The sequence below is a fragment of the Macrotis lagotis genome, chromosome 2 (genome assembly GCF_037893015.1).
Source record: "Macrotis lagotis isolate mMagLag1 chromosome 2, bilby.v1.9.chrom.fasta, whole genome shotgun sequence".
Taxonomy (NCBI): domain Eukaryota; kingdom Metazoa; phylum Chordata; class Mammalia; order Peramelemorphia; family Peramelidae; genus Macrotis; species Macrotis lagotis.
The window spans coordinates 123,080,834-123,107,160 of record NC_133659.1 but is presented as its reverse complement, the minus strand read 5'-3'; the positions used below and the strand labels follow the sequence as shown (position 1 = coordinate 123,107,160).

The following is a 26,327-nucleotide window of genomic DNA, read 5'->3' as shown; positions in this document are numbered from 1 at the left end:
ATCCAGCAAAGGGGACCAAAAAGTAGTGGGTCAGTAAGTAAGAGGAGAACAAGGAGAGTGGTGGCTAGAGAGAAGAGAGTATCAAGAAGAGGATAATTAACAATGTGAATGATTGCAAAGAGATTAAAAAGGTTGAGGATTGAGAAAATGTCTATAGATTTGACAAGAGATCAACGATAACTTTGGAGAAGGTAGATTCAGTTGAATGATAAGGTAGTAAACAATAATGTAGAAAGTTAAGAAGAATAAGAGTCAAGGAAGACTGCTTTATCAAAGGAAATCCCTCGAGAAAACCACAAAAGGAAGGAAAATATAAGATAATGGCTAGCAATGATTGTTGGATCAAGTTTTTTTGAATATTTTGAGGATGGAGGAGATATGAGCATGTTTGTAGGCAGTAAGCATGCAACCAGTAGGTAAAGAGAGATCAAAGTCAAGTGGGAGAATGAAAATGAAGATGGAAGCAATCTTTGGGGAAAATGAGATGAAATGGGGTCATTTGTGTTGAGGTATACCTCAGGGAAGAGAAGGGCTATCTAATCTATGTGAGATGGAAAGAAGATTGAAATAGTGACAAAATAGGAGAAGAAGAGGAGGCCCTTTTTGTCTGGACAGCTTGATTCTTTCCATGATGGAGAATATAATAACCAGTCCTTCCCCTGAATAATCCTCAGGAAGAGACCAGACAAGTCTTCTTTCTGACAAGTATATCACCTCTGTTCACAACTCAAATACAATTGTGCATGCTGATATGGCATGAGCCTGGCCCAATTCTTTTATTTCTATCTTGTGGCGTAATGATGGGGCAATGCTCAGGGAGTTCTATTATAGACATCCAGTGAAAAGTCTTAGAATTTGCTTCCTTATTCAATATGTTAGACATGTAGAATTGAATAAGTGCTGTGTGAGATCTCTAAATATTAAAATTCTCTAGTGTTAACTCGTAAATTTTTTACATTTGGGGTATGTAGGGGGGAAAGTCTGTCTTCTTGTAGAATAAATTTTAATCATTCCATGATGACTTTCCTTTTGGATTTCAGGTTGAAAGGGGTTTCAGAATGTATATATTCCACTATCTTGGGGGCAAACAGTAAGTTTTTAATAACATCACAAAGTATTCTTCTCAAGAATAGAAAATAGGGGATGGAACACTATATTTATAGTTAGAATCTATGCTTATATCCTAGCTCTGCTTCTTACTCTCTGTGAAAGCTTAGAGCAAGTCATTTGACATCTCTAGGTTCTTATTTCTCATATGTGAATGACCTGTATGGCCCTTTTTGGTTCTAAAATTTGTGATTTTATACACATACATATATGTCTGCATCTGTATATGTGTAAGTATATAATTTTTTAAGAGAGCTGTGCTTAACCCAAAGGAACGAATAAATTTTTAGCCACAATGGCATCTGGTTGAAAATGATAGTTTGAGACTGAGCAATCTCCCTCAATAAACCTTAAAGAACACAATGCATGCACTCGTTTGTTTCATAGGTTTGCATAAAACATATATATATATATACACACATATGTATATACATACATACATACATATGCATGTGTTTGTTCTTGTGTGTATGTCTGTGATGAACTTTGGAAGTCCAAGCAAAAGACTCCTTGAGACTAGTCACTTCACTGGTCATCAGTCTATCCAAAGTAGGTGAATCTAGCACAGAGAGAGTATCATATCATCTTCTGAAATGAAAACATGAACACATATGAGTCTACAAAATAAACTATACATGTTCTGGATTATTACCTCTGGTTCTGAGATGTCTCTTAATCCTTAATGACTAATGTAGCAGAAGTATAAACTGACATCACATCCCACAGTGGATAAGCCTAGCTAATATTTACATAAAATTTTAAAGTTTGAAATGCACTTTAAAACGAGTACTTCACTTGATTCATACAAAAATCCTGGGAGGTAGGTATTATTATCATTTTCATTTTTCATCTGAGGAAATGGAAGCAAATGAGATTAAGTAAATTGCCTGAAGCCAGATTTAAACTCGAGTCTTCTTCAATCCCAGTCCAGAGCTCAAACTACTGCTACTTCCAAGTGTATTATAGATTAGAGACAAGAAGATCTAGGATCAAGTTTCATATGCTTGTTGTATGACTGTGGACAAGTTATATAATCTTTCTGTGTCATAAGAAATTCTCTAAGTTTATAAATTGCAGATATACTCCTGAACTGTACCTGTGAGGACTTTCTTCAATGGTAGATAATTAAACAAAGGAAAGTAAATATCTGGTCAAAGAAACACAACTGGAAAACTACTACATATTAATGTAAATTATTATCAATTTTGTTTCAAGTCTCTCATGCCATTCTATTTAGCCCCTCTGATAAAATCATATTTTAAATTTTATTATTAAACTTATTTCCTGCATTATCAGTTGATATTTTACTTTCTCAGAGTAATTTCATAAAAATATTTGGTGAATTGCTTAATTTATTGAAATTAAAAGCAAATTTAATGCAGATGATTATGATAAAGTAACTTAACAGTTGTCAAATAATAGTCTTTTAAAAGCAAGAACATCTTGAATCTTCACAATTGATCCATTCATTGCCTATGTTTCAATCTTCAAAAATTATGGAAAACATTGAGGGAAATCTCTATTCAGATACTAATTTTTATCTCCAGAGGAACTCATTTTTAGAGCATACATGATGTGAACCTTTGGGTAAGGACAAAATGAGAATAACCTCCCTATCACAGAATTTTTGATAGAAGAGAGGAAAGTCAGCCAAACTCTTAACAAGGACCCCATTTTTGGAGGGAGTTGATACAAAGGATATAGAGAAAAGATAATTAAAATTCTATGGATTAAAAACTACAAAGTCGGGGAGGCTAGGTGGTGCAGTGGATAAAGCACCGACCCTGGAGTCAGGAGTACTTGGGTTCCAATCCGGTCCCAGACACTTAGTAACTACCTAGCTGTGTGGCCTTGGGCAAGCCACTTAACCTTGTTTACCTTGCAAAAAAAAATCTTAAAAAAAAAACTCTACAAAGTCAGTTCATGACAGTTAGGAAGCTCTCAAGAAGGAAAATTTCTGAAGTCACAGATAGAAAATCATTCCAATGCCAAGAAAAATGGAGTAGTTGTCTAAAGAGACTTAATGAGAAGTATAAGAAACTCACAGGTCAACTTAGATTTTTAAAAGATGTGTAAGGGTGATAGAAAAAGGACACATAATGGAATATGACTACAAAGGCATGGCACCTCCACCTTCAGATTTCCTTAACGGCTTTGGTCAAATTTCAGTTATTTTAAGAAGTCTTTTCCAGTACCTCTCTCTCTCTCCGTCATGCCATTAGGATATAGGAAAGGACTATATCTTTGCTCTCTTTGTACTTGCTATGTTGGGCTTAATAAGTTCCTATTGACCGACTGTCACAGCACTGCAAAAAGTATTAAGAATGTGAAAGGTCAGGGGCGGCTAGGTGGCGCAGTGAATAGAGCACCGGCCCTGGAGTAAGGAGTACCTGGGTTCAAATCCGGTCGCAGACACTTAATAATTACCTAACTCTGTGGCCTTGGGCAAGCCACTTAACCCCATTTGCCTTGCAAAAACCTAAAAAAAAAATGTGAAAGGTCAGAATGGATGGAGAATGTCATGGAAAGCTAAGAACAAAACGTATTTTATTTTCATTTCTATTTCTCAATTAAAATGAAGAAAAACAAAGTTTCAATGACTTAGTAGGATCACAACTTGGGACATAAGGAACAATGATAATAAATGACTGAAGACAAGGAAAAAAAACAACAAAGATTCTTGACTCTTATTTTGCTCCTATTTTCTCTGCTAAGAAGAATGACATTTAGAACAGAAGGTGCAGAATAAAAATGGCAAATAGGCCAAAGGTAAAAGGAGATAGAGTACTGAATTTAAGATCTCAGTTCTAAATGAACTGTATCCTTGGGTGCTGGAAGAACTGACAGATAATATTAAAACATTGTCATTGACCTTCAAAAGACTTTGGGAGAGGTGTGGCAAAGGATATAGTCTGCAAAGTGTGAACTAATGTACTTGATCTCAATTTCTAGGAAAATTCTAGAACATATTATTCAAATCAACTCAATATTTATTAAGCACACAGCTGGCATACCAAGACTAAAAACAAAGCAATCTCTACTCCCAAGGAGAATGCTATGGACTGGAAGATATAGCATATATATAGGCAAATAAAATACAATGTAGTTTGAGGGAAAAGAGAACATTAACAATGTACCCCTTACACAGGTTGGGGAAAGGGCCATGAAAAGGCCAGGAGAAGATGAGTCACGAGGTCTTGAAGTCTTTGAGGGTTCATCAAAATACCCCACTTTAAGACAATCTAAACACAAAAATTCAAAGCTGAAAAAACATATAAATAAGAAAGGTATGATTATTTGCATTACAAATGGATTTTTTGTTTTATAAGGAGTGATCCTGTGTTCCCATAGTAAGCACAGTTGCTTAATGCAATAGAATTATGTTGGGTGTTAACAAATACTATAATATATAGGGGTTTTTTTGGTTGTTGTTGGTTCCCCACCCCACCCCCAGAATGTGTAATCTGTGTAATTACAAGTAACTTGTATTGGTGAAGCACAGTTGATGAATTATCTATGGATTTCATTTGTCCAGGCTTACTGATCTTGAACTTGAGTCTGGATAACTGAATACTGGCAACTTTCTAAGATGTTAGCCAGATGCATTCCTCAATCCATGATCAATGTGAACCAAGAGCATCTGTCTAGTAAATGTCTAAACTTGAGATGACTTCTTTGTCCCCCTAGCTTACTGCCTAACCAAAGTAATATATTTCCTAACACCCTACCCCCATCTCTAGTCCCTTCACTCTAGTTTATTGTGCTTTGTCTTGTCTAATTTAGTTGACACAAGTGATAGGACTTACGTCATTTTCCCTTGGATAGCTATTACACAGTCTGGTCGATCTCAGCCTTTGGAAGCTTTTTCCCATTCTCCATTTAGTTTAGAGACATTGAGGTTCAAACACCATAACATGATTTCCCACCCTCACTCCCCTACCCCCCATGCTGCCTGGATGGGTCATGAGAAACTATCACCCATGGCTGATATAAAGGCTCAGTGGTGATATGCCTAATAATGATTATGTGTAGTTGGTAGTTACGCAGCTGGAAAACATAAAGATTCAGCATATCTCTGCCAACTGGATTTTAATGACCAAACCACAGAGGTTTGGACTATTTAAAATAGGAGGAATGGAAGAAAAAAAACCCGTATCACTACAAGAAACCACGTGATTTGTAATCAGCAGCATTGTAAAACCAACATTGTATCCTGAGAAGAAAAAGTGGAAACAGCTCTTGGATAGGCACAGAAGACACCATTTGTAGTCAGAGTACTTGAACCAATAAACTGTATTATTAAAAATTTGCAGGCAGCTTTTTTTTTTTGTTCCTTTAGGGGGCTTGTTTGTTCTTTTTTTTTAGTTGACTTCCAAAAAGAATTCCAAAGTTTTTTGACAATTTTATCATTTCTGCCTTAAGCCAGTTGCAAATCTCTTTGAAACAACTAGACCCAAGGGTGGTTCGAGCAGCTGCCTGAATTCCACGCAAATATAAAAAGCCCATTCCATTTTGAGTGCTATACTTTGTCATGATGGAATCCAGATGCTTAAACCATTCAAAGATTACCTTTTACAGTGTGAACAGAAGCATGAATGTAAGTGTTATGTTAAAATGTAGTTAGAGTCCAATTGTTGCTAAGCTTTTTGAGCATAACTTCTGAAGAAGGACGGAGGCAGTGAAGCCCAGGGAAAAGAGAAGTAGAAAAATGGGCCTGGGAATGTCTTATCACACCATCACCAGAGAAAGTAATAATTAGATTAGACTGCTGCAGAGTGCAAATAATTAATGGCAAAGAGACCAGAGGACCCCTTCTGAGACTGTGTAATAACTCAGCAAGCAAGAGCCAGGTTTCTAACCTAATGTAATGCGAAGGGAATTCCCATTAAGATGGAGAATCTAGCCCCCAGCATACAAAACTGTGTCAGTCACTGCAGACAGACTTTTTTTTTTTTGCACAACAGAGTGATGATGAAGATTTCCCTCTGCTACTAAAATGCTACACATCTGGTCTTAAAGATCTCTCTATGGTTCATAGAGTATATTTAATCTATTTTTAATAAACTGGTGAACCCCCAGATTTTGCTCCCAGGTTCATGCTGGCAACTTCTATGTATACAGTTGACTGGATTATGAAATACACAAGTGGACTTGACTCATTCCCCCCCCCCAACCATCGTAGTGATTGATGCTCTTTCACAATGGACCAATTATTGCACAGTTCAAGGAGTTTGGTTATTTCGATGACACATGTAAGTAATAGGATGTAAGCTCCTTGAGGGAAGAGATTGTTCCCTTTTTGTTTTTATATCCAGAGTTCCAACCCAATTCTCAGCACAGAGTTGATGCTAAATAAATATTTGTAGAAATTTATGGAAAGGGGTTTATTTCTGTCATTAAAATAATTGAGTTGAATTGTTTGTAAAAGCTCAGCGATTAATCTATGAATAATTAAACTCATTAATATTTGTAAAGTCGGACACTACAGAAGAGTTCTATTATTTTATTTCTTTAGGTATCATCAGATAATCAAAAATATCTACAAGTTACATGAAACCATTCTAGAAATATTAGAAAGTAAATTCTTTAGAGTTCTAACCTTTTTAAGATAGGATGGATCTATGTAGAGAATGTATGCATAGAAACAAAAGGCAGCTTTTACATATAGTTATATGAAGAACATTAAAAAATTAGTCTGTTCTCAAAATAGCTTCTCTACCAGTTTGTCAGACTGCTTGAAATTTCCACCAAATGAGCAATTCCTTTTTTTATAAAACATCATGTCTATAGAGGGTCCCTCTCAAAATATATAATACCATACAAATTCCTTGAGGGAATGGATTGTTTCCTTTTTTTGCTTCTACATCCAGAGTTACAGCATAATGTCCTGCACTAGCAGATACTAAATAAATATTTATAGAAATATTCCCCTAAAGGGGGGGTAGTATACTAATTCATTTATGTTTAGGAACCCATTGCCATAACTTAGCTTATTACATTAACAAAGAACACAACCTAATGGTATAGAGTCACTGGGTAGATAATGTTCTGATGGAGGTGAAGGGCAGATGAAGAAAAACTTAAAGAATGAAGTACTACTGGAAAGGAGAGATCTGAAGAATTATAGTTGGGATGGGTGAAGCTCAATTTCCAATTAGGAATTTGTTTTGGGTAAAAGAGGGAAAGACAAAAATAAATGTTGAAAGTGAAGGTAGGGAGAGCCACTGAAGAAATAATTTGCTTAATTGTTTTGATTTTCTTTATTCTTCTTTGGGTCAAGGTAGGATAATGGTTGGGTCCTGTGACTTTGCTACGAGGATCTTTTGATATACTCTATTAAGATAATATTCTTTATACTACTGGACAAATAACCTTTTATTTTTAGAGGTTGTGTTGCTTGAAACACAGAAAGATGAAACAACCTCTCCAGTTTTGGACTTTAGATGATGTAGCCTGATGCATTAGACCAAGAAGCTTCCTACCCTTGCCTGCTCCTCTCCAAACAGCTCCAGGGAAGCAAAGGTTCCCCTGAATTGTTGGGGTAAAATACTTGGACTATAAGAGAAGTATAGAAAGTTTCTATATCTCCCATAACTGCCCCCATTCACCACCTCCTTTCTAGGAAAGAATTGTCCTCCTGTCTGAAGAATCTACCCATTCATGTCTGGTGCTTTTGATCAAAGTTCCATTTGTTCCATGCTACTTTTGATTTTACATATAACCTATCCATGGATCATCTGTTTTCATATGTAGTGTATAATCAGATTCTTCCTGATTCTAATCAGTCTGTGTCTAAAACCTGGCATGATATACTCCTCTTGATTGATTAACGTTTCATAAATCTGTTTGAAATTAGTTTATATGGCCATACTGAGGAGTCTAAGACCCTCCCATATTTTTATTTTATTTTATTTATTTTGAAGAGATGAAGGCAGAATGTTGATGTGGCAAGTTATAATTGAATCTAATCTCTCAAGAGTTTTTAAGCTTAAATTCCATACATAATTTTATCTCAAAAGAAATTAGAAATAGTAGTATTATATTTAATATAATTGTTTTGAGGAACTTCTTACCCATCCTAGTTCCAAGTTTAATTTAAATGGAACAAACTTTCTACTTCTTATAAATCACTTCTAATGTCAAGATTACATCAGCAAAAGGAAGTGTTAAATTAAGGTAATTCTTTAGATATTTAAGGCTCAAATACCATTATAACATTTACTTCAGGATAGTGTATAATACACACACATAAAATGTATATTATGTGTATATACACATATATGTGTATATATATATATACATGTTTACATGTATACAATTGCGGGGGGAGTTAGTTTAATTTTTTAGTAACTACTTCCTCTTTGAATGGAAGTTTGGGTCTTACTAAAATCTAGTTATAAGTACTTGATCAGTTAGTCTATCACCCATCTGTTCTTGTTCACCAATATAACTCTTGTTCATATCTAAATAGAAACTTCTGCATGAAGTGTACCTGGCGTGGGAATACAGGGGCCTGCTATATCTTCTGACCTGTGGATTCCATATTGGAACAGGTGAGCTATCCATTGTTTATCTCTTGCTCTCACTATGCAATTAACCCATAAAATCTTTTTTTTGCCATCCCATGGTAGGATGGAGAAAGAAAACACTTTTATTGTTCCAGAAAATTTTAATATTCTGTGGGAAATAACAAAGACAATATGTAAAGAAATTTAAAAAACACCACATCAAGAAGTACAACCCAAAATGAGAAACTGTATGAGCCAGTGGCAAGCAAGATGGGAACATGAATTCAGATCTCAGCATGGCCCTAACTTTGGCTGCCATTCTAGGAAAGTCACTTAGTCATTCTGATCCTCAGTCTGGCATGTATACAATGAGGAGGTTGGACTGAATAACCTCAAGGAGTACTCTGAGCTATAAAGAAACTTGTCGATTCTGTGAAGCAATATTGGGTACATCATCCATGGTAAGGAGACTGAGCAAAACAGAACATTGCCAAGTTTCTTTCCATAAATCAAACCAGCTGATTTGATCAAATTAAAAGTATATTGCCTACATGATGACCATTCAACAAAAATTCAATCTACCCAATTGTATGATTATAGACCTACAACAGGTAAAGATTTCAGAAACCACTTAATATAACTTTTCCATTTTACAGATGAGGAAATTGAGACCCAGGGAGGCTAAATGACTTGTCTAAGGTCACACAGATAGTAAGTGGCAGAAATAGCCCAGTACTAGGTCACCTGACCATTGTATCAACAACCATATCTCCACTCCCCAAAGGAATAGGTCCAATGAATTTTACTTAAAAAAACAACTTTACTGAACAGATTGGTGTGCATAAATACAGCCTCATGCACAAGTAAGTGTTAAGGAACTTAATTTGTTTCTCTTGGGTCTGGAATAGAGAGATTCACAAATGAGGGTTCTCTGGAGGTCAGAAGAACTGGGTTGCCTCACTCTCTGACCTTGAGGTGGCAGTCTTGTTGCTTTGCTGAAGGAAATACCATTTCTGGGTGTCCTGATATTTTCTCCACACTTATCCTACCTTCTCTTATCTCCTAACCTGTTTTCTTTTATCATCCTTATAACTCCTTTCTACAAACAAAATTTATCACTAGAAAAATACAGCACAGATCATGTATCCAAAACTTCCCATGTTGCCTACCTCTCATTCAATTGTGTTCAAAATGCCATACTACTTCACACATCTTCTCCTCATTTTTCCTTTGCATACAATGAATGTTTGGGGATGTAATATTCATATACTTTCCATAGGGTTAGTTAACTGTACAAATCAAGGTGCATAATGATTTGACCTAGTAGTAGATAGAGAGGAGTCAGAAAGAACTGGATGAAATTTTCATAAATATTGATTATTTGAGTCTGAGAAAAATCACTTAACTCAGTCATTTTCAAAGTGTGGGTAGGTCTTGATTAGGAAGAATAATGAATTCTACTGGAGTAGACATGTATACTCAATATCACACTATTTGAAAGTACACATAAAAATATGGTAATTGGTTCCAGCCCAATGGAAATAATAATTCTACCACTTCAGGGGATTTGTTTTTCATACAATCAGGACCTAGCTATAATAATTGTTGCTTTAATTTCTAATATGATAAATATAAACCACATAAACCAAAAACCCCTTTGGGGAAGAAGGAATTCTCAATGATTTTTATGAGTATAAATGTGTCCTGGAACTAAGAAGTTTGAGAGCAAGTGATTTCACTTGTCATTTTCCCTAGACTGCTTCAGACTGTCTTGCCATAATTTCTTTTCTTACATGTGGAATATGATTTCAGATATGACTTTTGTATTTTTCCATGTATTTAACTGTACAAATTAAGATGCATAATGATTGAGGCAGACTGGCCTTCTCCCCACACCCAGCAAATGATTTTCTAAGAGTAACACTCCATTTTCAAGTAAAAGGTTTACCATTATCCAGGGAAGTCCTGGTCCTGTTCTTGTTTACAATGAGCACATCTGTTCTTCTGACTTGTCTGATTTCCCTTCCCCTGTGGCAGTATGAATGAAAGGCATTCTGATCTTGTGGAATGCTGGGAGGAAAGAGAATTGGGCTTGATTTTGGCCCCATTCCCGATTCTGAGTTTTCCTGAGGTATCCAGGGAGGAGGCATTAGTTACTGACATTAACTGTCAATTCATGATGATCCCCCTAATCATCCAGGTGGTGTATAATTTAGGCTCCTTAGTCCTCCTTCTGCTCTTTCCTAAAACCTACTTTAGGTCACTCGACTCTTCATTAACACTACCATCAGAGCCTGGGAGAGAGGAACCTAAATGTGGCAATAGGTCCTTGGTCAGCTCCCCTGATTTATTTACTCATGGAAAGGGACAAGTAATTCACTTGATGTAATAGCAATTTGATTCACTCATTCAAGTTCACTGATAAGAGAGGCAATGTGGGAACCGGCCTCTGAGTTTAAAAACTATATATACAGAAAAACACACACACAGAAAAAAGAATAAGAGTATGAATTGCACTAGCTCACCACTTAAGATTTTACATCACAGTTCAAAAAAGCCTGCATCCTTCCCTACCAGAGAAATAACCTTTATTTGAAAATTGACAAAATTATACATCCAAATTCATGAATTTGCTACAAGTTTTTTCCCCACTGTGGAAAACCGGTTCTAATAAAGTATATTACCTAGGAAAAAAACACAACTGTTATCTGCATTTTTCAACTTTCAAGATCAAAAGCTCTTTTTTTAAATCTCCCTTTGTGTTATTCTCTTCCTTTTAAGATCACCTCCAATTTGCCCTGTACACATCTAGTCTGTAGATACTTCTTTACATTGACTTCCTCATTAAACTATAATCTTTTTGAAAGAAGTGACTGTGTTTTCTTTCTATGGTTAACACAATGCCTGATACAAAACAGGAACTTAATATTTCTTGAATTGATTTGATTTTCATTGGGCTGCTTATACAGCTACTATAATATACAGTTTCAGGTCTTGGGGAAGATCATGGAGATACCACCTTAGCAATTACTAAAAGATGTAGATCAATGTCTTCCCTGAACCCCATGGCACCATTGTGCATTTCCATGGTGAATAATTCTTATTTATTGAATGACTTTTTTCCTGTTCTTGACAGAAGCAAGGGTCACACAATTTATCTAATGTGGCAACTTTACTGTTTTTCATAACTCTGTTTTTCTCTCTCCTTCTATCCTTGTAGGAATGTTTGTTTTTGTTTGTGTGTATGAAAATTAAAGCAAAACAAAACAAAACCAAAAACTACCTCCATGCCTGGAACTAAACAGCTAGACTCTTCTCATGGGGCTGGGAGTATTGCAATCTCATTTCATTTTTCAAATTTCCAGTGATGGATTGACAAAAACTTCACTTGATATAACCTTCCAAAGCCAATTAGGGTTATAGGATGCCGGAGGAAGAGCATTATATATTTATAAAGTAAATGAGGAGATTCAAAGTATAAAGCTAGCATTTCTAACCTAGTTCATTTCCCCCTTTATTTTAAACAAAGAAATCACTGGACTCAGAATGATAAGGTGATTGAGAAAGCCTTTTCATGATAAAATAAATTAAAGAAAACTGTGGACACATGCAGACAAGTAGCACTTTAAGATTGAGGTCAAGTATAGCTCTCAGAATATGAATTTGCAATTCTACAGATATTATAATTTACATATTCTTAGCAATCACTGAGGTTCATTCAAAAATACTCTTTGGCATTGCGAGAAATAAGAATGACTCTTAAGTAGAGGGAGTTTGATTCCATTACAGGGGAGTAAAACTGATACAAATGTCCATATTAAAAAGCAGTCTATTCACAAAAGTCATAGAATTTATACAGAGATTTAGGAGCTCAGAGTCAAGAAAGAGCCATTTTTAGCTAGGCAATCTAGCAAGGATATGAATCATTTTGGTTGGAGTGATAAGAGAAGTCTTCAAAGAAGGAACACCAGAACTGGACTTTGAAAATACTTTTCAACATAAGTGGGAGCAAGGAATGGTGTTCTAGGTTTAGAGAACAATGTGAACAACAAGTAGGAACATATAAAGAATGTATAAAGAAGGATAAATAGTCTAGTGTATATAGAATGTAAGATAACTATGTAGATATTAAGAGAGAATGGATTTTATCTGTTTTTTAGATTTGAGTTTTTGAAAGGTTTTAAGAAAGGATAGAGTGTGTGTAGGGGACATGATCTGGGAAGCAATATGAAAGTAATATTAGAATTGTTAATTTGACAATTTATGTAAACCTGGAAATGAGAAAAGTTGTCATTTTTATTACCTTACTTTTTGGCCTTTGTTTCATTTCAAAGATGAATTTCCTGTAGGTCAGAAAAACAAAGAATCACAAAATTTAAAATTTCAAAGTACTCTAGAAGTCCTCTATTTCAACTCATAACCAAAAAGAATACCTACTAAAAATATGCAACATATTGTCATCTGATCTCTGGATAAAGATCTCCAATGAGAGAGAGCTTATTAACTCCCAAGGTGGTTTAGTCCACTTTTAAATAGATTTAATATTCATTTTTAGGATGGTTTTACCTGATGTTTTGCTTCTTTACAGTTTCTAACCATTTTTCCTGTAACCATTACTTGGACAAAACAGAACAACTGTGGTTTAGGGGCTGGAGCTTTAGACTTGGATTTAGGAAGACATGGTTTAGAATGATGTTTCAGAAATTTTACTGTCTGGGTCCTGGATAAGTCTCTTAACTTCTACTTGCCTCAGTTTCCTTGGCTAGAAAATGAGATAATGATAGCACATAATTTAGGGCTTTGTTGTGAAGATCAAATGATATAATATTTGTAAAATGTTTAGCTCAGTGACTGGTATATAATAAATGCTTAATAAATACTTTTTCTTTTCCTTCCTTCTTCAACCTCTTATTATATGACATGAGCTCAATACTCTGTCATCTTGGAGGCCCTCCTCTGATTTATCAACATCCTTCTTCAACTGTATTGTTCAAAGGTTAGGTGATGAGGAACTTCAACTGTTTCTATTCTATCAAGCCACAGAACACAGCAGTCTCCTAATAGCTGCAATGTGATAATTCAAAAGAGTATGGTTTAACCATCCATATAGGAAAAATCAAATTAATGAAGAATGATTATTATGTAAATTATTAAAGGCATTTAGATAGGCATCCCAGAGAGCTCATTCATCAGTACTTGTAATTTGGGACACGTACTGCTAATAGACAATAAGATGACCCTGGTTGAAATGGAAAGGGATCTGGATCCCCTTTGGGGAAGTCCACAATTCTTTTAATGACTAAAATTCTTCCAGACGTGGCCTATGTTTTCTTTAAGATTCACACTATTCTGATGATGCAGTACAGCTCTGGGTCATAGAATATTATGGTCTCTGAGGAACTGTAGTAGAAGATTCCTAAAAGAACTATGGAGAGACATGAATGTACCTGAGTAGGTTACAAATGAGAAATCACATATAAGTGAAGTAAAAGATATCATCAAAAAATTATATGACTGAAAAAATGATGGACTGAAAAAATATTTGGAATTCTCTCCTTTCTCATATCCATTTCCTTGCCTTTCTGACTTGCTTCAAATTTCTGATATGACTACTTTTCACAAGAAATTTTAAAGATGTCTTTCCAAGTTCCATTTAATGATAGTGCCTTTTTTTCTGAGATTACCTACAACTCATTGTGCATTTATTTTGCTTCTATAAAGTTGTCTTCTTCATTAGACTGTTGTCTTTCAGCACAGGAACTGTTTTTTGTCTTTCTTTGCATCCTTAAATTAGAAGAGTGCTTGGTATATAGTAGGTACTTATAAATACTTGCTTACTTGACTTGATTTAGACCAGTCAGGAAACCAAAATAAAGGACAATATGAATGTTTCATGTATTTTTCACTGTTTTCCAGATAAAATGGAGTGCAGTAACCGAAGAATTCCTCCAGCTCATTTGGTGAACATCTTGTGACAAATTTTTAGGTGGATGTAAAAAAGAGTCCTACAGGATGATCAAGAAAAGAAGAGCTGCAATCTGGAGTACTGACATGAATGAGATTACAAACTCTAGATTATTGACATCCCCAGGCCTAGGATATCATAATGTACACAGTGAATTTTTAATAAACAATTCTTGGCTGAACTTAAATCCAATAGTCCAACAGAGGGATAAAAAATGAAAAGGAAAGATTGATATGAGATATTTTTAAAGAAAAAAATAATTATAATATAAATTAACTGGTCCAAGCCATTAAAATTCAACTTATTTTTGGAATGCCATTGCTGTCTACATTACATTTTGTTCTCCAGAGTTTCCAAGAACTAAAATATAGGTACCCTGAAGGTATAAATTATTTGTATTGTTAAACTCAGCACACTTGTATTACCTTGCTTTCAGGGTTGAGACAAGGAAAGTACTTTGTAGAGTTGAAAGTACAATAAAAATAAGAGCTGCCATGTCTACTGAAGTGTCGATATGGCTATACAGTAACACCTCATTTATATGACTTTGTTGGGTAATGAGGTTTTTCCCATGTTAATTTTACAAATAAATGACTCTTGCCCCTTCATCCAAACTTTTTAAAAAAAGAAAACAGAAAAACAATCCTTTGACTGATTAAATGAATGATCCAAATGAATATCCAGAAATCAATTACTAAATTATTTTGACTGATTCAGGAAACATAGCTTATGTTGTAGTCAGGGAAAGAGAAGACAAACAAATTGTAAAAGAAGCATAAAAGAGAGGCATAAAAGGGAATTAAAAGTAAATAAAAGAGATAGAGACAATTTTTTTTAATTTTATTTTTTAAAGATTTATTTATTTAGTATTTTATTTTCCTCAGTTACATGTAAAAACAATTTTCAACATTTGTTTTTAAAACTTTGAGTTTCAAATTCTCTCCCTTCCTCATCCCTCCCTCCATTGAGAAAGTAAGCAATTTTATTTAAGTTATAAATAGGTAGTCATGCAAAACATTTCCATAATAGTCAAGATTTGAAAGAAAACAAAGACCCCATCCCCCAAAAAAGAAATCTTAAGAAAAAAGTAAGAAAATAAAAAAATGTGATTCAATCTACATTCTGAAAACTATTAGCTTTTTCTCTGGGAATAGATACCATCTTCACCATAAGTCCTTTAGAATGATTGTATTGCTGAGAAAATCTGTTATTCACAATTGACCTACAATTCTAAAATATTGCTATTACTTTGCACACATTTTTTGGCATGTTTGACTTTGCAACAGCACATGTAAGTCTTTCCAGGTTTTTCTGAGAGCAATCTGCTCATTATTTCTTATAGTAAAATAGCATTCCATCACAATCACACATCACAATTTGCTTGACCATTCCCTAACTGGCATCTTTTCAATTTCCAATTCTTTAACAACAGAAAAGAGCTACCACCAATATCCTTATACATATGGGACCTTGCCTTTTGTTTTTTTTTCATCCCTTTTGGGAAACAGACCTAGAAGCGACATTTCTAAGTGAAAGGTCATGCATGGTTTTATAACCCTCTGGGTGTAATTTCAAATTACTCTACAGATTGGTTGAATCAATTCACAACTCCAACAATGCATTCATATCTCATTTTCCCTATATTCCTTCTTACATTTATCATTAACCTTTTCTGTTCAATTTTAGCCAGTCTAATAAGTATAAAGGAGTACCACAAAATTATTTTAATTTGCATTTTTTCAATAATTAGTGAATCAGAACATTTTTAATATGGATATAGTGAGCATTGATAACCTTATCTGAAACTTGTTCATTTTTTGATCACTCATTAATTGGGGAATGGCTCTTATTTTTCTAAATTTGACTCAGGGGGTCTCTCTATGTTTGGGAATGGGGTCTTTATCAGAGAAATTTACTTCAAAATTGTTTTCACAGTTACTACTGCTAACTGCATTTCCCTCTGTCCTATTTCCTTCCACACACACACTCTTTATTCTATTCTCTCTCTCTCACTTCATCCTGTCCCTCCTCAAAATGATTTTACTTCTGACTACTCCCCCTCCCCAATCTGGCCTTCTTCTAGTCTACTCCCATTCCTTATTCCCTTCTCCTACTTTCTTGAAGGATAAGATAGATTTCTATAATCAATTGGTTGTGCATGTTATTCCTTCTTTGAGACAATTCACTCCCCTTTACCTCCCCCACTTCTTCCCCTTCACTGCAATAACTTTCTCTGCCCTCTTTTGTGTGAGATAATTTATTCCAATCTACCTCTTCCCTTCTTTTCTCCCATGACATTCCTCTCTCACCTCTTAATTTTATATTTTTAATATCAACCTTTCAAAAACTCATACCTAAGCTCTCTCTCTCTCTCTCTCTCTCTCTCTCTCTCTCTCTCTCTCTCTCTCTCTCTCTCTCTCATCTCTGTCTGTCTGTCTCCTCTCCCTCTTTCTCTTTCTCTTTTGTTTGTTTTTTCATTTTTCTCTTTCCTTCTCTTCTCTCTCTCTATGAATATAATAAAACATTTATAAATGTATATATACACATATTTTATGTGTATGTATGTGTGTAACAACCTTCCTTACAGCTGCCTTAATAATGAAAAAGTTCTCATGAGTTACCAGTATCATCTTCCCTTAAAAACAGTTCAATATCATTAAGTCCTTTATTATTTCCCTTTCCTGTTTACTTTTTTATGCTTCTCTTGAGTCTTGTGTTTGAAAATCAGCCTTTCTGTTCAGCTCTGATCTTTTTATCAGGTAAGACTGAAGGTCCTGTATTTCACTGGGTATCCATCTTTTTTTTTTTTTCGTGAATGAATATGTTCAGTTTTGCTGGGTTGTTGATTCTTGGTTGAACTCTTTTGCCTTTCAGAATATCCATATTCCAGATTCTATAGTCCTTTAATATAGAAACTGCTAAAAATCTTGTGTTATCCTGATTTTGACTCCATGATATTTGAATTATTTCTTATTGGCTGCTTACAATATTTTCTCCTTGACCTGAGATCTATGGAATTTAACTATAATAATCCTGGGAGTTTTTATTTTGGGATCTTGTTCAGATGATCAATAGATTCTTTTAATTTCTATTTTCCTTATGGTTCTAGAATATCAGAGGAATTTTCTTTGATAATTTCTTGAAAGATAAGGCCTCAGAGCAGCTAGGTGGTGCAGTAGATAGAGCACCAGCCCTGGAGTCAGGAGTACCTTAGTTCAAATCTGACCTCAGAAACTTAATAATCACCTGTCTGTGTGGCCTTGGGCAAGCCACTTAACCCCATTGCCTTGCAAAAAAAGAAAGAAAGATAATGACTAGACTCTTTGTTTATCAGGGCTTAGTCTTCTAATAATTTTTAAATTATCTCTTTGGGATCTATTTTCCAGATTATTTGTTTTTCCAATGAGATGTTTCACATTGTCTTCTTTTTCATTCATTTGGTTTTTGTTCTACTGTTTCTTGATTTCTCATAAAGTCATTAGTATCCACTTACTCATATATAATTTTTTAAGGAATTATTGTCTTTAGTGAGCTTTTGTATTTCTTTTTCCATTTGGCCAATTTTACACCAGTGAATTTTGGGGTCTCTTTTTCTATTTGACAAATTCTGCTTTTTAATGTTTCCTTTTACCCATTGGTCTATTTTTAAGGTGTTGTTTTCTTCAGTATTTATTTCCTTTAATAAACTGATTTTCTTGAATTACCTCTCTTATTTGATTTTCAAAATTCTTTTTGAACTCTTCAATTACCTGAAATTCATATTTTTTCTTGGAGTCTTCAGATGTGGGAGCTTTGACTTTTTAAATCTCTTTCTGAGTGTGTGTTTAGAACTTCCCTGTCGCTATGGTAACTTTTTATAATCATGTTTCTTTTTCTGTTGTTTATTAATTTTCCCAGCCTATGACTTGATTTTAAGTCTTTATTATAGTAGGGTTCTACTTCCAGGGTGGAATGAACACTGTCCCAAATCTCAGGGGTTTTGTGTAGTTGTTCTCAAAGATACCTTTGAGTAGTTTTAAGTTTTCAGTTCTTCTAAGGTACTATGATCCAAGCAGAGGTGTTTACTACTTTCCTAGCTTGTGTTCTGGACCATGAGCAGCAACAAACACTCTTTTCTGCCCTGGAACTGTGAGGAGGTCTCCTGATTCCCTATGACAGTAGGGTGCTACTTCTGATGGAACTGTGACCAGGATTTGAGTATAGTCAAAGCAATAGAGTCCTGCCTTGATAGCAAAGAGACCCCTGTAATTTCCATTTTTAAAAAAAAACATTTATTTGTTTTCAGTCATTTGTACATGCATATTTCCAAGTTACAAAATTTCCTTCCACCCTCCCTTCCCAACCCACCTCAGCAGGGAATAGTCAGGTTAACATTTTACATATTTATTTGGTTAAAAATGTTTACAAATTAGTATTTTTTGGCATGAGGAATTAGGATTAAGGAAAAGAGATACATAAGAGATAATTTTTATAAAGTGTTCATAACATTCTAAAGGGTTGTTTTGTGTTTGTGTGTGTGTGTTTGTTTGAGTTTTGTTTTGTTTTTCTTCCTCTGGCTGGGGATAACATAGTCCGTAACCACTCAAATATAGTTGTCCTAGCTCTCTGAACTGTCGAGAGGAGTTGTTTTCATCAAAGTTGTTCATCTCATAATGTTGTTGATGTGTACATCTCTCAGCATCAGATCCCATAAAGTCATTCCATGCTTCTCTAGAGTCTGACCATTTATAGTTTCTTATAGAACAACAGTATTCCATAGTATTCATGTACCATAACTTGTTTAGCCATTCTCCAGTTGATGGGTATCCCCTCAATTTCCAATTCTTTGCCAAAACAAAAAGAGCTGTTATGAATATTTTGGAAAACATAGGACTTTTCTCTCTCTCTCTCTTTTTTACAATTTCTTCTGGATATAGTCCTAGAATTGGAATTGCTGGGTCAAAGGTGTAATTTCTATTTGACCCATTGTTTCATACCCTTACTGTCTGTCGACTGAGAACTCAGGAAGCAGTACCAGTTGACTGTGCTGGTACAGCCTGTACTGGATGATGTTCCTTTCTTACCCTGGTGCCACTGACCTTTCTTGATGACCTTCTAAGTTATTTTTGTTGTCTTTGATCTGAGAGGTCTGGAAACTTCCACAGCTGCCTTTGATTCAGCCTCCCAGAGGTCTGCTCCTGGTTTGTGGTGGACAGTCTGTGTTGGTGCAATCTACACTAGACTGTACATCTTTTTCATCCTGGTGTAACCTTCCTGCAAACCTTCTAAGTTGCTTAAACTGAAAAAAAAAATTGTTTCACTCATCTTTTTGTGAACTCTGTTGATCTAGAATTTCTTTACTTATTATTTAAAGGCATTTGGAGGAGTTTGGGCAAGGACTCAGGCAAATCCCTATCTTTACTCAACCATCTTGGCTCCGCCTCCAACAAGAGAAAATTTTGAAGATTAATCTTCCAGATAGATATTATATGGTATATTACTGGATTGAGAAAACTGGGAAAATGGAAAATAAAATAACCACTACACATATCCTTAGATTAAGAAGATATTTGATATTTTAAAAGGATATAGTCTTATTTCTTAAAATACAAGAATCAAGTTTGGATGACTATGCTTTGCCAAAATAGAACTTTGTGGGCCTAGAGGATTCTGCCAAGCTAAATCCCTTTAAGGTTCAAGTTCTTCTTTCCCCTCATTATTATAATAAATAACATGAATAATAATTTGTCCTTAATAACACCTTTTATCTAAAGAAGTCAAAGCGTTTTACTGTTGGAGAAGTACAGTTTCCTGTTTCTAAGAGAAAAGGATTTATTGAGAAAGTTTATAATGCCTTTTGGACATCTAACCAGCCCATTATTGACAGAGAGGGAGAAAGAGAGACAGAGGAAGAAACAAAAAAGAAAGAAAATATTGATAGATTAAGAGGGCTATGGTTAAAAAATGAGGAGAAAGTACTTGGAAAAATCTCTTGTTCTTAGATTTTCTAAACCCCAGAGACTTGAAAAATACTTTGAGATATTCCAATGAACCCCCAAAATACATAGATTCATTCATCTTCTCCAACAAATAAAGCCTTGCTGTTACAAAGTTTGAAGGAAAAACCTGGTTCTGACATTTCCCATAGGTTGATGGGTGCTCCCAATGATAAGAAAAACACATGACAGATAAATTATATTTCACAGGGCTAGAAGGGCCAGAGGTAGTTTTGCTCATCCTCCTGTCTCTGAGTAGTACTTTTCCTGAACACTATCTCAATATATGAGAATCTATCATATTTTTAAAGGCCTCCTGTAATCTTCCTGTTTCTATAGATGCTATAGTCTAATTATTTGCCCCTCTGTCCATAGGTCTGTCTGTGCCACAGTAAATTTATGGGAGTAAAGTCTCCTAAGGATTCATGCAGGGATTAGAGAACTATCATCCTCTTCACTATAACAGGGGTAGGAGGCAAGGAAGGGGTTTCACTGAAGGATATGTTGCTGTTCTATGGAGAAGACAGAATATAAGTCTTCAACTACAAAAATCCTTAAGTAGAGATTAATTTTTTTAAATGTTATTGATGTCTTTTGTTTTTTACATCATCACAATTTTCTCCAGTACCCTCTCCTTCCTTCTCACATAGTAGTCTCAAATAACACATAATATTTTTAAAAATAAAAAGGAGGAATGAATCAGAACAACCAATCAATATGTTTTTAAAAGTCCAAAATTGTGTTTTGTGTAACACCAATAAACTTAACATTCCATGAAGGAGTGTCCTCTTAAAATCTTAATTGGAGTCATGCTGATCTTTATAATTTAGCTGTGTTCACTTTTGATTGTGTTGTGTTTATGTGATTGTTTATTTATATTATTATAGTCAATGTGTTTTCTTTTGTTTTCTTCTGTTTATTTCACTCTCAGTTCATGCATATTCTTCCATACTTCTTTGTGTTCATCACAGTTATCATTTCTTACAGCACAACAATATTCCATTATATTCATGTACCACAATGTGTTTAGTCATTCCACAATAAATGAGTATCTACTTTGTTTTCAATCTTTGATCTCACAAAAAGTGCTGCGATAAATATTTTCTTGATTATAGGAACTTTCTTTCTATCAATGACTTATACCCCAAAGGGAGTATAAATCCAGTAATGGCTTAAAAGGTATGGACATTTTCTTAGGAAAGGGGGAAGTGAGGGAGGGAGGAGGAAAAATTGGAACTCAATTTCTTTTTAGAAAATGAATGTTAAAAATTGTCTTTACAGGTAATTGGGAAAAAATAAAATATTTTTAAGAAGAAAAATAGTATGGGCAGTTTGGTCACCCTATGTTTAATACAGGCATATATACCTTAAGCTCATAGATTCATGGAGTGGAGCAAAATGAAAAGTTCCCTAAGGTTAAATTCACTAATTTCCTCTCTTAAAAGTTCTCCAAGAGACTGAAGTTCTTCAAAGACTTCGTTTCCTTTAAACCTTGAAAAGTCTGATTCAAATTTTAATTTTGCATTTCTCTAATCAATAGTGATTTGGAGCATTTTTTCATCTTGCTATAGATAGCTTTAATTTCTTCCTCTGAAACTGTTCATATTTTTTACCATGTATCAATTGGAGAATGACAAAATATATTCTTTTTTTAGGTTTTTTTTTTTTTTTGCTAGGCAGTGAGGTTAAGTGGCTTGCCCAAGGCCACACAGCTAAGTAATTATTAAGTGTCTGAGGTTGGACTTGAACTCAGGTATACTCCTGACTCCAGGGATGGTGCTCTATCCATTGTGCCACCTAGCCACCCCACAATATATTCTTTTCATTAAAAATCAATATCTTTTAATTATCTTTGTTCATTCCCTGGATCTTTTCCAACTTCTTCAGTCAGTTAGTCAATAAGCATTTATTAAATATTCACTATGTGCTAGACACTGCTGAGTACTGGAGATAACCACAAAAAGTTAAAATATAATCTCTGAAAATAAAGAGCTCCCATTTCAATTGAAGAGGTGTAAACTACATTGTTACGAGACAGATACAGAGTAGAATAAGGTCAGTACTAAAAGGTCTTTTGCATAAAGTAGGTCTTAAGCTCAGTCTTGGAGAAGATAAGAGGATCTACAAGATAGAGTGAAATGAGAATCTTCCAAGTTTGGAGCCCAGAGTATTGAACACAAAACCATGAAGACAAGAGATGAAATATCGAATGTTAGGAACAGCAAGTAGGTCTAGCTAGATTATAGAGTGCTTGGAGGACAATAAATTATAAGAAGAATGCAAGTGTAGAAAGGACATATACAATGAGTAACAAACAGGATTTTTTTAGGTTTTTTTTTTGTAAATGGGGTTAAGTAGCTTGCCCAAGGCCACACAACTAGGTAATTATTAAGTGTCTGAGGTCAGACTTGAACTCAGGTACTCCTGACTCCAGGGCCTGTGCCCTATCCAATACACCACCTAGCTGCCCCAAACAGAGGATTTTATATTTAATCCTAGATCTTGATAGAGATCCACTGGGAATTTATCAAAGATGGGAATGAGATGATCAGACATTCATTTTAGGAAAAACCACTTGCAACAGAATGATGGCAAACATTTTAGGGGCAGACATTGTAAATGGGTCTATCATGGATAAACATTTAGGAAAGGAGGCTGGAGAGTGGTCAGATAGGAGGAGAACTAAGAGAAAATATAGAGAGCAAAGATTATTTGAGAAGATTAGAAGACCAAAGGTGACAAATGCTTCTGATATATTGAGAAGGATGAGCATTGAAAGAAGACCCTTAAATTTGTCAAGAGATTGTTGATGAGCTTTGGAGAGATGAATTTCACTTGAATAAAGAGGTCAGTAACTAGACTGCAAAGAGTTTAGAAAAAAGTTAGTGGAGAGTAAATGGAGGGCACAAATTTTGGATGATCTTATTAAGGAATTTAGCTGAGAAGAGAAGAATGATAGCAAAAGGAATAGTCTGGTAATGAGACAAAATGAATAATTAAAATAGAGTTTACTCCCAGAAAATGAACCAGTTAAATGCCACCAAATAAATAAATGAATCTTTGAATTACCTCTTAAATGTTCCTTACTAGTCTTCCTTTTTCCTGGAGACCAAAAAATGACTCTGTGTTTAATACAGGCATATACCTTAAGCTAATAGATTCATGGAGTGGAGGAAAATGGAAAGTTCCTTAAGGTTAAATTCACTAATTTCCTCTCTTAAAAGTTCTCCAAGAGACCGAAGTTCTTCAAAGACTTCGTTTCCTTTAAAACTTGAAAAATCTGATTCAAAAGGGTTTTATCATTTACTTTTCACTTTCTATCTTCTCTTAAGGACTTGAAAGAAACATGCCAAAGTCTGGGGAGAAATTTGTTACTTAATCTATTCAAAGCTAGCACTTTACACACACACACACACACACACACACACACACACACACACACACACACACACTATAATTGGTGATATATAAACATATATAGCAATATAATTGCTGATAAATGTGTGTGTGCCCCCATAATAACTATGTCCAAAAATTATCAATCTCTTTTACAAGTTGACTGAAGTTCAGAAAGGATATATAACCTGCTAAATACTGGAAAATTTCTGAATTTGAAACCACTATGGTCTATTTTTCATCATTATGCAAAATTTTGGCTAGTAATCATCTTCTTGAAATGAAACCATCTTAGCATCCCACAGGGTATTGTTGAAGATTGTTAATTTAACCATATCTCATCATTTCTAGTGGCTGCTATTTTCTTGATGGTGAAATCATCAGTTCAGGCTGATCTCACTCCCTGACAGAACCAATGACTCCAAAACTTTATGTTCAGTGTCCCTGAATCAATTCACCCACAAACTCCTGGTGCTTTCCCCATGCATTATGTAACAGAATACCTTCCCCATGTCCAGACATTAAAACTTTTCATAACTAGTCCTTTTATATATTGTGAGAGACTTGACTTTCTAATAAAGCACTCTTTGACTTCTATACCATAGAAATGAAAGTTTGCTTTCCAGTTGTGTTTGGCAATCGAAGATTCCGGACTTGCATTTTTTTTCTTTACAATCAGTTTATGTCCCTTTGGTGACATTTTCATTGCTTTTGTGTGTGTGTGGATTTTTCTCACCCATGAACACGGCACATTCTTTGTTATGCACTCAATGTTTATATTAAGAAACTGGATCATTAAACCTCCATCCTATGTTTTTAATCGAATGACCTTCAGGTAGAAAATGAGGTGAATGCTGTTATTTTTAAGAAGAAAGGAAAGCTTTGTGAAGGGGCATGCTGTGGGACTCTGGCAGGAGAAGTGGTGTCTGTTCCTGTTCTCCACATTGTTCACTAGAAAGTAACTTGTCTGTTCTCAGAAGGATTAGACATTTTATGCTCTATAGGAGCTCAAGCCCCCTATTAATGAAGTTGATGTAAGATCAGGCATAATCAAAAGAGGCCAAATGTTTTATATTCGAGAACACAGGTAATACTGTATATCTTCTAAAAGTTTAAGTCTGCTCTGATCCTTGGAGATATTTTCTTCCTTGCTGAGGCTAGCAAAGCATTTAAGAGTGTGGCTGTGGTACACACAGGTTGATTAGTAATTAGCCAGAAATGAAATTGGTAGCTCAGCAAATCTCTTTATTATATTAAGAGTCCCATGCAATTGCTGGCATTTGGTTCTGTTTTTTGCTTGCTTAGGTATGACATAAGGTTTCTCTGCCTGGAAAATCCCTTATTTACTGACTTCTCTGGATTTTGTAATAATGTCAGAACTTTGGATTTATTCTCCTAGGGACCTGTGCCTGTGATGAATTCACTTTATAAATATAATTCTCATCTTGTGACTGTAGGGGTGACACAGCACAGTCCCCTCCCTAACTCCCTCCATCACTTCTGAACAATCTGCCCTGATTTGCTGAGTTCATGAGCAACCTACACCATCCTGGATTTGATGCTGAGCAGAGCCCTCAGCTGACAGACTCTTTCAAAAGAACAAAGGGAATCAGATCTCTAATGATTATATTTTCTACTCCTTTCCCCCAGAAACCGAAACATGCTACACAGTTGACTGTACTTGGCAGGTGATGAAGATGAACATGGAAGCTCTACTCATGCACCTCAAAGACTACTAGCACTAGAATGAGAACTAGACTTGGTGGGACCAAGAAAAAAAAAGTTTTGCAGATATGGAAATTGAGGTCCAGAAAAGTCAAATGATTTGCCCATGATCTCATGGACAGTAAAGTAGTATGGAAATAAATTATATTCTTAAAAATTCAAAATAACGGATTTTTATAGTTTTGTGGAGGGGTTTTTTCCTCTTTATTTGGAAATTCTTGGAGTCTAGTGTACTTGTTAAGACAAAAGGGGAGAAAATAATACGTCTTCCCAGAGTAGAAAAGATACAACTTTCCAACCTTTCTTTGTTTATCCTTTAGATTCAGCACTAAAAATACCATACCCCAGGGAGCATCAGAAAAGTCCTAAACCATTATCATTATTTCAGTACAGATTCCTGAATAAATATTTCCCAACAAATCCAAATTAGGAAAAGTCAGTCAGGTCATTCAATTCAATTCAACAAACACTTGTTAAGTTCTTACTATCAGTCAATAAACATTTATTAAGCACCATCTTACTATGAACCAAGTATGTAATAAACATTGGGCATATGAAGATAGCTAAAAGACACTCCAAGTAACTCACAGTCTAGTGAGGGAAATGACATACAAATAATTATGTAGAAATAATTGATATACAGAATAAATT

The 26,327-nt window shown here is 34.9% G+C and overlaps 1 long non-coding RNA gene across 2 annotated transcripts in view; it reads left to right on the top strand.

Moving 5' to 3' along the window:
• The window catches only part of LOC141511169 (uncharacterized), a 71,742-nt gene extending 56,415 nt beyond the window's left edge, over window positions 1-15,327 (top strand). For both annotated transcript variants that reach the window (XR_012475278.1, XR_012475277.1), the window contains 2 exons: window positions 8,579-8,660; window positions 14,532-15,327. This is a non-coding gene — a long non-coding RNA (uncharacterized LOC141511169). The remainder of the gene's footprint in view (window positions 1-8,578; window positions 8,661-14,531) is intronic.
• The last annotated feature ends 11,000 nt before the right edge of the window (window positions 15,328-26,327 follow it).